Consider the following 7,909-nt stretch of genomic DNA (forward strand, 5'->3'; position numbering starts at 1 on the left):
TATTATTTCAACTTCTTAAGGATTTTAATTTTTTTAATTTTGGAGAGATTTTTAAGGAACCGAATTTTTAAATGTGGAAATCCTAATCTCAAATATCAATTCTATCAGTTTTTCATTGGTAACTTTTTCTTTGATTGAATTGAAGTAAAATTATACTGAATGCCACTATTTCTGTAAAAGTAACATATACACCATGATCCTAGTTTGTTTTTTTAATTTTCTTTCCTCTCTTCCTTCCTTTGTTCTTTCAGCAGAGGGAGATGGCTGGAGTTATATATATATATTTTAAGATTTTATTTATTTATTCATGAGAGACAGAGAGAGAGAGAGAGACAGGCAGAGACACAGGCAGAGGGAGAAGCAGGCTCCATGCAGGGAGCCTGACGTGGGACTCCATCCCAGGTCTCCAGGATCAGACCCTGCGCGGAAGGCGGCGCTAAACCGCTGAGCCACCCGGGCTGCCCTATATTTACTTTTGACTATTTAATCTTGGCTATTTCATTTCTGGGTGATAGGAATTTGGGGACTTTTAATTTTTCTTTAAATTTTTCTTGAATTTTTATAAGATAAAATCAGGAAAAGTATTGGGAAAAACTAGTGTAATCGAGCTTGATTTCCATTATTTTTAATTATGTCATAGCTTCTGTACTGATCTAAAGATCAAGACATATTTTTAAACCAATCTCGATTATAAACCAACCTAATTTCTAGGGGCCAAGTGGTCCAGGCATAGTATTATATTTATTTTTTGACAGTTCTCTTCAGCTTTTGGATATTAATTCATTGGGATGAGTATCTTTGGCCCAAAGAAATGGAAAAGATTTCTTATTCTTTACCTAGTTATGGTTAAAATCTATCATTCCTCTGTGGCTGAACCCATATTTTAAGCCCCTGCAATCTGTTGCTATGATGAAATCTCACAGAATTAACAAACTTGAGCCAGTGTGACCCTATATCAGGGTGATTCTCCAGGAGTCATAGGAGGCTCAGTGGTTAATCCCCTATATAGTTCTTGAAATGGAACTGGATGAAAATCAAAACTATATAAAGGAAAAAGGCAGTTTTAGGGTAAATATGATTCAAACCTCAGACATTAATGTTCTCTATTCCATGGACAATTAAGTGTGTTTGAAATTTAATGTCTTAACTTAACATTCCTTGTTGATAACTCGGCAGCAAGAGGCAAAAACTTAGAAGGTCAGGGGGCACCTGGGTGGCTCAGTGGTTGAATGTCTGCCTTCAGTTCAGGTCATGATCCCGGGTCTTGGGATCGAGTCTTGCATCAGGCTCCCTGCTTCTCTCTCTGCCTGTGTCTCTGCCTCTCTCTCTGTGTGTGTCTCTCATGAATAAATAAATAAAATCTTAAAAAAAATAAGAATCTACAAAGTCCATACAACTAAAATGCTATTTTACTCAAAATCTAATACCTGCCTCAGCTACAAATGCAAGTTCCCCCCAGTTCAACTGATGTTAAATTCAGCCACAGGAATTCACGTCAGACTGTACAAGGTACAAAGGACTCACGTCTATTAAAAACAATCCTATACCTGGAATTCCCAGGTGCTGCAGCTGTGTCAGGATAATAGATATTTTTTTATAAGATTTTTTTTAAAAATTTTTGTTTATTTATGATAGTCACAGAGAGAGAGAGAGACAGAGAGAGGCAGAGACATAGGCAGAGGGAGAAGCAGGCTCCATGCACTGGGAGCCCGATGTGGGATTCGAATCCGGTCTCCAGGATCGCGCCCTGGGCCAAAGGCAGGCGCCAAACTGCAGGCTGCGCCACCCAGAGATCCCAGGATAATAGATATTAAGTGGAGTTTTTCTTGCTGTCTCATGATTGCTGTTAAGACCCAAGCCTGAGGGAAACAGAGACTGAGGGTCCTATACCCTAAGTTCAGAGACACTAGCAGTTGGGGCCCATACCTCTGTAGCAGAGAGGAAAGGCCTGGATGAGAGGGGTGGGCTTGGGGAGGATGTGCTACTCGTGGAAAGGAGTTATCCCATCCTTCTCTACAACCAAGGATGGGGATGCCGCCAGGAAAATTATTTCTAACAGTGGAAGGAGAGGTTAGCATTGAAGTTTGCTATTTAATATATATTGGGTCAACAGACTGAGCGACTTGACAGAGGTCAAAGAAGGAGTGTTAGTGTGGTACTGAGATGCTCAGGGGAGCTAAAATCCCACCAGAGCCCTGGCTGAGTTCTTGGTTTAAGAAGAGTACAGCAAGACCTACTTGTGCCCATTGGCCCAGGAATGGCCTTGGGAGTGGACTGGAGGCATTGCCGGGACCATGGCATTATGGGGGATAAGGAGGTGGATGCAGTGGGGCAACATGATATAAGTTACCAGCTGGCTAGAAGATATTAGCTCTTGAAAGGGGCTCCCAATGATCAAGGAGGCTGCTCCAAAGTGACCTCTTCAACCATTCACACAAGGACAGTGAGCTAGAATAGCAGGTAAGGTTGTCAAGAGAAAAGGACTGCAACCTCACAGGATATAGTAATTAGATGTCTATCTGTCTGTCTCTGGTTCTCCAAAGCCAGAAATCCATCTCATGCCTCCTTCTCTGTCCCTTAGACTGGCTGCTCTGTTGAGGTGAAGGGAGATGGCTAGGTTCGAAATAGTTATGAGATTAAAATTTTGAAATGAACTGGATGGGGACTTCTGGCCAAGATGGAGTCGGGGCACCAGGCTTATATTCACTCCTGAAACTAAACACACACACACACACACACACACACGCCAGGCAAAATATACAAAGCAATGCTTTTTAAGACATGCAATTAAGCATTGTTGGTCATTATAAAAGTGCATATTAAAACTAAAATGAGATATCAGAAGGAGTAAAATAAAAAGACTATTTCACACGTTGGCAAGGATTTGGAGGAACTGGAACTCTCAAACTATTTTGATAGGACTATACAACTACTTTGGAAAATAATTTGGGAGTTTCTAAAAACATTAAGCAGAAGTCTATCATATGCCCCAGCCATTACTCAATTAGGTATTTATCTAAATTTTTAAAAGCAGAGATGCCCAGATATAAAAACTTGTACGCAGATTTTTCACAGCAGCTTTATTGGTCATAACCCCAACCGGAAGCAACTCAAGTGTCTGTCAGCAGGCGAATGGATGTACAAATTGTAGTATAACCATATAATTGAATACAACACAACAAGAAAAAGACATGAACTATTGGTTCCTACAACAACATGGATAAACCTCAAAATATTTACGTCAAGTGAAAGAGACCAGACAACAAAATGACAGCATGCCCTTTAACGGAAGGAGGGCAAAGAAGGGTTAGGAGGGAGAGATTCCAAAGAGTAAGAGGAAATTCTGGGGAGTGATGGTTGTATTCACCATCTTGAGCGTGGTGATAGTTTCATGGATGCTTCTAAGGGTCAGAATGTATCGAATTGCACACCTGAAACATACTCAGCTCATTCTAGGCCAATAACACCTCAGTAAAGCTGATAAAAAGTAAAGAACCATAATGTGGCTATAGGATCTAAAATGGGACTGATCGAATCGAAGTTATTGAAAAGTTATGAAATTGGACTGAGGGAGAATTGAGTCCTTCCTCAGGCAGAGATAGAGTAGATTAACAAATATAGTGGGGATGGGATGGGGACTGCTATCCTTTGTATTCTAGTTTCCTGAAATTTGGCAGTGCATTAGTTACAAAACCAGCTATTCACTTGCAATCACCAAATGCTACAGCCAACCCAAGAGCTTTCATTATCCTCTGATATCTTGAAAATGCAATGTTAGTTCTGCTAGTGCATTTTCAGGGACTCATGGCCGAGATGTCATGTGCTCAGGCTTGAGAATTAATCTTATTTCTCTTCCCTCCGGGTTCTGAGGGACAATCAAGAAATAGACACGGAAATTGGGGTTAAAATATTATCTTTGATTTATTATAACTGGATCAGGGAATTAGCTTGGATCTAAAGTTTGACACCTTTACGTATGATTTGAATATTTGTTTATTGTGAGAGAGAGAGAGAGAGAGAGAGAAACAGCACTGGGGAGCGAGGGGAAGAGTGTAAAGGAGAGAAAACATCAAGCAGCCTCCCCACTGAGCACGGGGCTCCACACAGGCTCCATCTCATGACCTGAGATCATGACCAGAGCCGAAATTAAGAATCCGATGCTTACGTGATTGAGTCACCCAGGAGGCCCATAATTTGAATTTATTTTACCAGCACCTGGACAGCTGAATTTCTTCCTTGCTCTCCTCCCCACTCTTCCCCAATGCCAAGGCTGAGACCATTGTAGTAAATTCACCCAAAGGAGCAAGTGCAGAGGAAGAGAAAAACATTCTGTCTGTGTAGGCACTAATATGGCACTGAGAAGAGCTACTTGAGAAAACGTTTGGAATCATAGGAGGCATTAAATGTCATTACAAGCATCAAGCTGACTAAGGGTCTTCTGTAAATAAGTAAGTGGATTGGCATTCAGGTGCTATGAAGTTTTAAAAAATTTTTTTGCTATTTTTTTTATTTGATGCACACATTGCTAGTATCAACACTAATCTCAGTACATTTTTTTCAACTGATATCTAGTTTACAAACTAGTCTTTAGTTGAAATGGATCTTCTCCATAGCAAAGTTGTATAATACATTTCTTTCAGGTATATGTCAAGAATTCCACTTAAGTTGTTTAAGTACAAACTGAAATAAGATAGATATCATAACTATGATAGATATGAAGACATGCACAGGATTTGCTCTTTCATTTTGAAACACATGATTGATGCAAAAGTGTTGTATCATTTGCTCATTTAATTTAGGTATACTCAAGTCTATTATAAAGGGAAAGTGAGAGGGAGGGGAACAATTCAAACAGCACAGTTCACTTACTCTTCTACTCATTCTTTATTCACCCAAATTACACATGTGATGCTCTTGACTCCTTCACTGCTCTCAGATCCCATGTGTCTCATATCTCACTACACTGAGTATGACTCTAGGTACAAGGTACATGTACTTGGGATGCCTGCCTGGCTCAGCAGTTGAGCATCTGCCTTCTGCTCAGGTCTTGATCCAGGGGTCCTGGGATCTAGTCCCACATCAGCCTCCCCACAGGGAGCCTGCTTCTCCCTCTGCCTATGTCTCTGCCTCTCTTTGTGTGTCTCTCATGAATAAATAAATAAAATCTTTAAAAAAAAATTAAGGTACATGTACTTTAACATAGTCCCTACATGCAATCCATCTAACTCACTCGCTGCCAACCAAAGAAGTAGTGATCTGTTCCAGTGTTGGAGGAAGTACTGATCTTATAATTAGTAAGAGATTCCTTGTCTCTTATGTGGGTGGCTGTTGGCATCCAAACACCACCAACCTAAGAGATTTTCAAGAGGAATGATTTTTCTTTACCTTTTGTTCTACCTATTTACCTGAACCCCTACATAAGATATAGCACCTCTGTAATATTTGCTATCCACTGGTGTTATTTAGTAAAGAGATTTGAGGAAGAAATAATTCTGTTTTCTGTCAGAGCATAAATTTGCCATCAACTTTGTAGCTGGTTGGCTAAGCATATTGACTTAAATGTGAGGCTTACCCATGTTTTGTCCCTCTATAAAGTACAATTTTTGAATATCTTTGTATTTTGTTCCCTTTTCCATCTTTAGCAACAAAACTAATCAATTTTATACTAGAAGGTATTATTTTGTACTTGTTCCTTTGTAAGTTCACCAGAGGGGTCATTGCACTTTTTGTTTTAATGATAAAAGAGTTTCCATGGCTTCTTGCCACTCCTAGACAAGGTTGTAAAACAAACAGTGACCTGGGGACTATAGGTGACAGGGTTGTTAGTCTAATAAAAGAGTTTTCAAATATTCTTCAATATCCTTCTTATTTATTTCTCTCTGTAGCTATTATACAAGATCATCTTTCATATTCATTTGTCCCAGTCCTTCAACAAATATTCTGCATTCATGCCAGTGTGCTGTGTTCTGTATTTGCAGTTAATGACTTTACTTGGAATTAGATATTTAAAATATTATTTATTTTTAATGACTCATTCTTGGGCAGTCAATCTTTTATTGATTAAACTACTGAAAACATAACTTCAATAGAATTTATAACTTTACATGTTTATTTCTTCTCATATTTGAGGTTACTATTGATACAATTTACATGTTTTTTATATTGTGCAGCTAGTAACAGAATATTGTAGTTATGATTGTTTTTGCTATATTCCCTTTTTTAACCTTTTATAACTAGAATTGTGATTTATGCACCACCATTACTATTTTGCAGAATCTTACTATAACTATATATTTACCATTACAAGTGAGATTTGCACTACCTTTTTATGTTTTTGTGATGTTAATTTGTGTTCTTTTATTTCCACTCAAAGAACTCCATTTAGCATTTCTTGTAAGGCAGATCTGGGGATAAAGAAGTTCCTCAGCTTTTGATTGTTGAAGAAAGTCTGTATCCCTCTTTTGTTTCTGAAGGATAGCGTCTTGGGGTATAGGATTCTTGGCTGATAGTTATTCTTCTAAAATATTTTAAATATGACATCCCATTCTCTTCTGGCCTGAAAAGCTTCTGTTGAGAAATCTGCCAGTAAGTAGTCTTATGGGGTTCCCTTGCATCTAACTTCTCTTTTTTCTCTTGCTGCTCTTACAGTTCTTCTTCTTCTTCTTCTTTTTTTTTTTTTTGTCTTTGATTTTTGACACTTTTATTATACCGTGTCTTAGTGTAGCTCTATTTGGGTTCAACCTATTTGAAATCCTTTGGGCCTCGTGGATCTGGATGTCTACTTCTCTCTTCAGGTTTTGGAAGTTTTCAACCATTATTATTTTAAGTATACTTTCCACCCCTTTCTCTTCTGAAATTCCCATAATGTGAATACTGTTTTTTTTTCATTGTGTCCCATAAGTCCCATACACTTTCTTCACTGTTCTTTTTTTTTTTTTTTCTCCTCTAACTGGATAATGTCTAACATCCTAAACTCCAAGTTGCTGGTTCTTTCTTCTGCATGGCTGAGTCTACTTTTGAAACACTCCATTGAATTCCTCAGTTCAGTTTCTGTATTTTCAAACTCCAGGATTTGTTTCTTATTCTTCTTTTTAAAAGAAAAAAAAAAAGATTGATTTATTTGTTTGTTTTAGAGAGAGAGAGAGAAAGAGAGAGGGCAAGTGCAGAGGGGTGGGGAAGGGCACAGGGAGAGAGAGTCCTAAGCGGACTCCGGACTGAGCATGGAGCCCTGCGTGGGTCTCCATCTCACATCCTAGAGATCAAGTTCTGAGCTGAAACTAAGAGTCAGATGCTCAACCAACTGTCCCACCCAGGTGCCCCATGTTCTCCCTTTTTTTTTTTTTTTTAATGGTGGCTATCTCCTTTTCAAACTTCTTTTTTCGTTCATAGTTTGTTTTCCTAATTTTATTTTGTTATCTGTGTTTTCTTGTAGCTCACTAAACTTCTTTAAGAGCATTATTCCAAACTTTTTGACAATTCATAAATCTCCATTTTGGGGGGTCAGTAATTAGAGCTTCATTAGTTTCCTTTGATGGTGTCACACTTATCTGATTTTTTGTGGTCATTAATTCCTTACATTGGTATCTACACAATAGGGTAATGGGGCTCCTGTTCCATACTTTATAGATTTAGTTTAGCACAGACCATTCTTCATCAGTCAGCAGCTTAGTTTGAGTTTTTGGATGTGTCTTCTGGTAAGGTCCTTGGGCAGGTAGGACCTGTGACCTACTATTATGGTTTCTTTTGGGGCAAGGCAACTGTTTGAGCTCTGAGGACAGGAATGGGTTGGTGTGGGGGTGCCACTGGCTGAGAACCATTGCCTAGCATGGTTCCTTATCCAGGTGAGGCTGAAAGATGGGCTCTATGGTTAGGCTTACTAGATGGTCAGAAATGGGTACTATATTCAGTT

At 38.8% G+C, this 7,909-nt stretch overlaps 1 protein-coding gene across 5 annotated transcripts in view; it reads left to right on the forward strand.

Moving 5' to 3' along the window:
* The window catches only part of MTMR7 (myotubularin related protein 7), a 178,295-nt gene that overhangs the window by 12,157 nt on the left and 158,229 nt on the right, over positions 1-7,909 (forward strand). The gene's annotated exons all lie outside the window — the stretch shown is intronic.

This window comes from Canis aureus, chromosome 15 (assembly GCF_053574225.1).
Source record: "Canis aureus isolate CA01 chromosome 15, VMU_Caureus_v.1.0, whole genome shotgun sequence".
Lineage (NCBI taxonomy): Eukaryota > Metazoa > Chordata > Mammalia > Carnivora > Canidae > Canis > Canis aureus.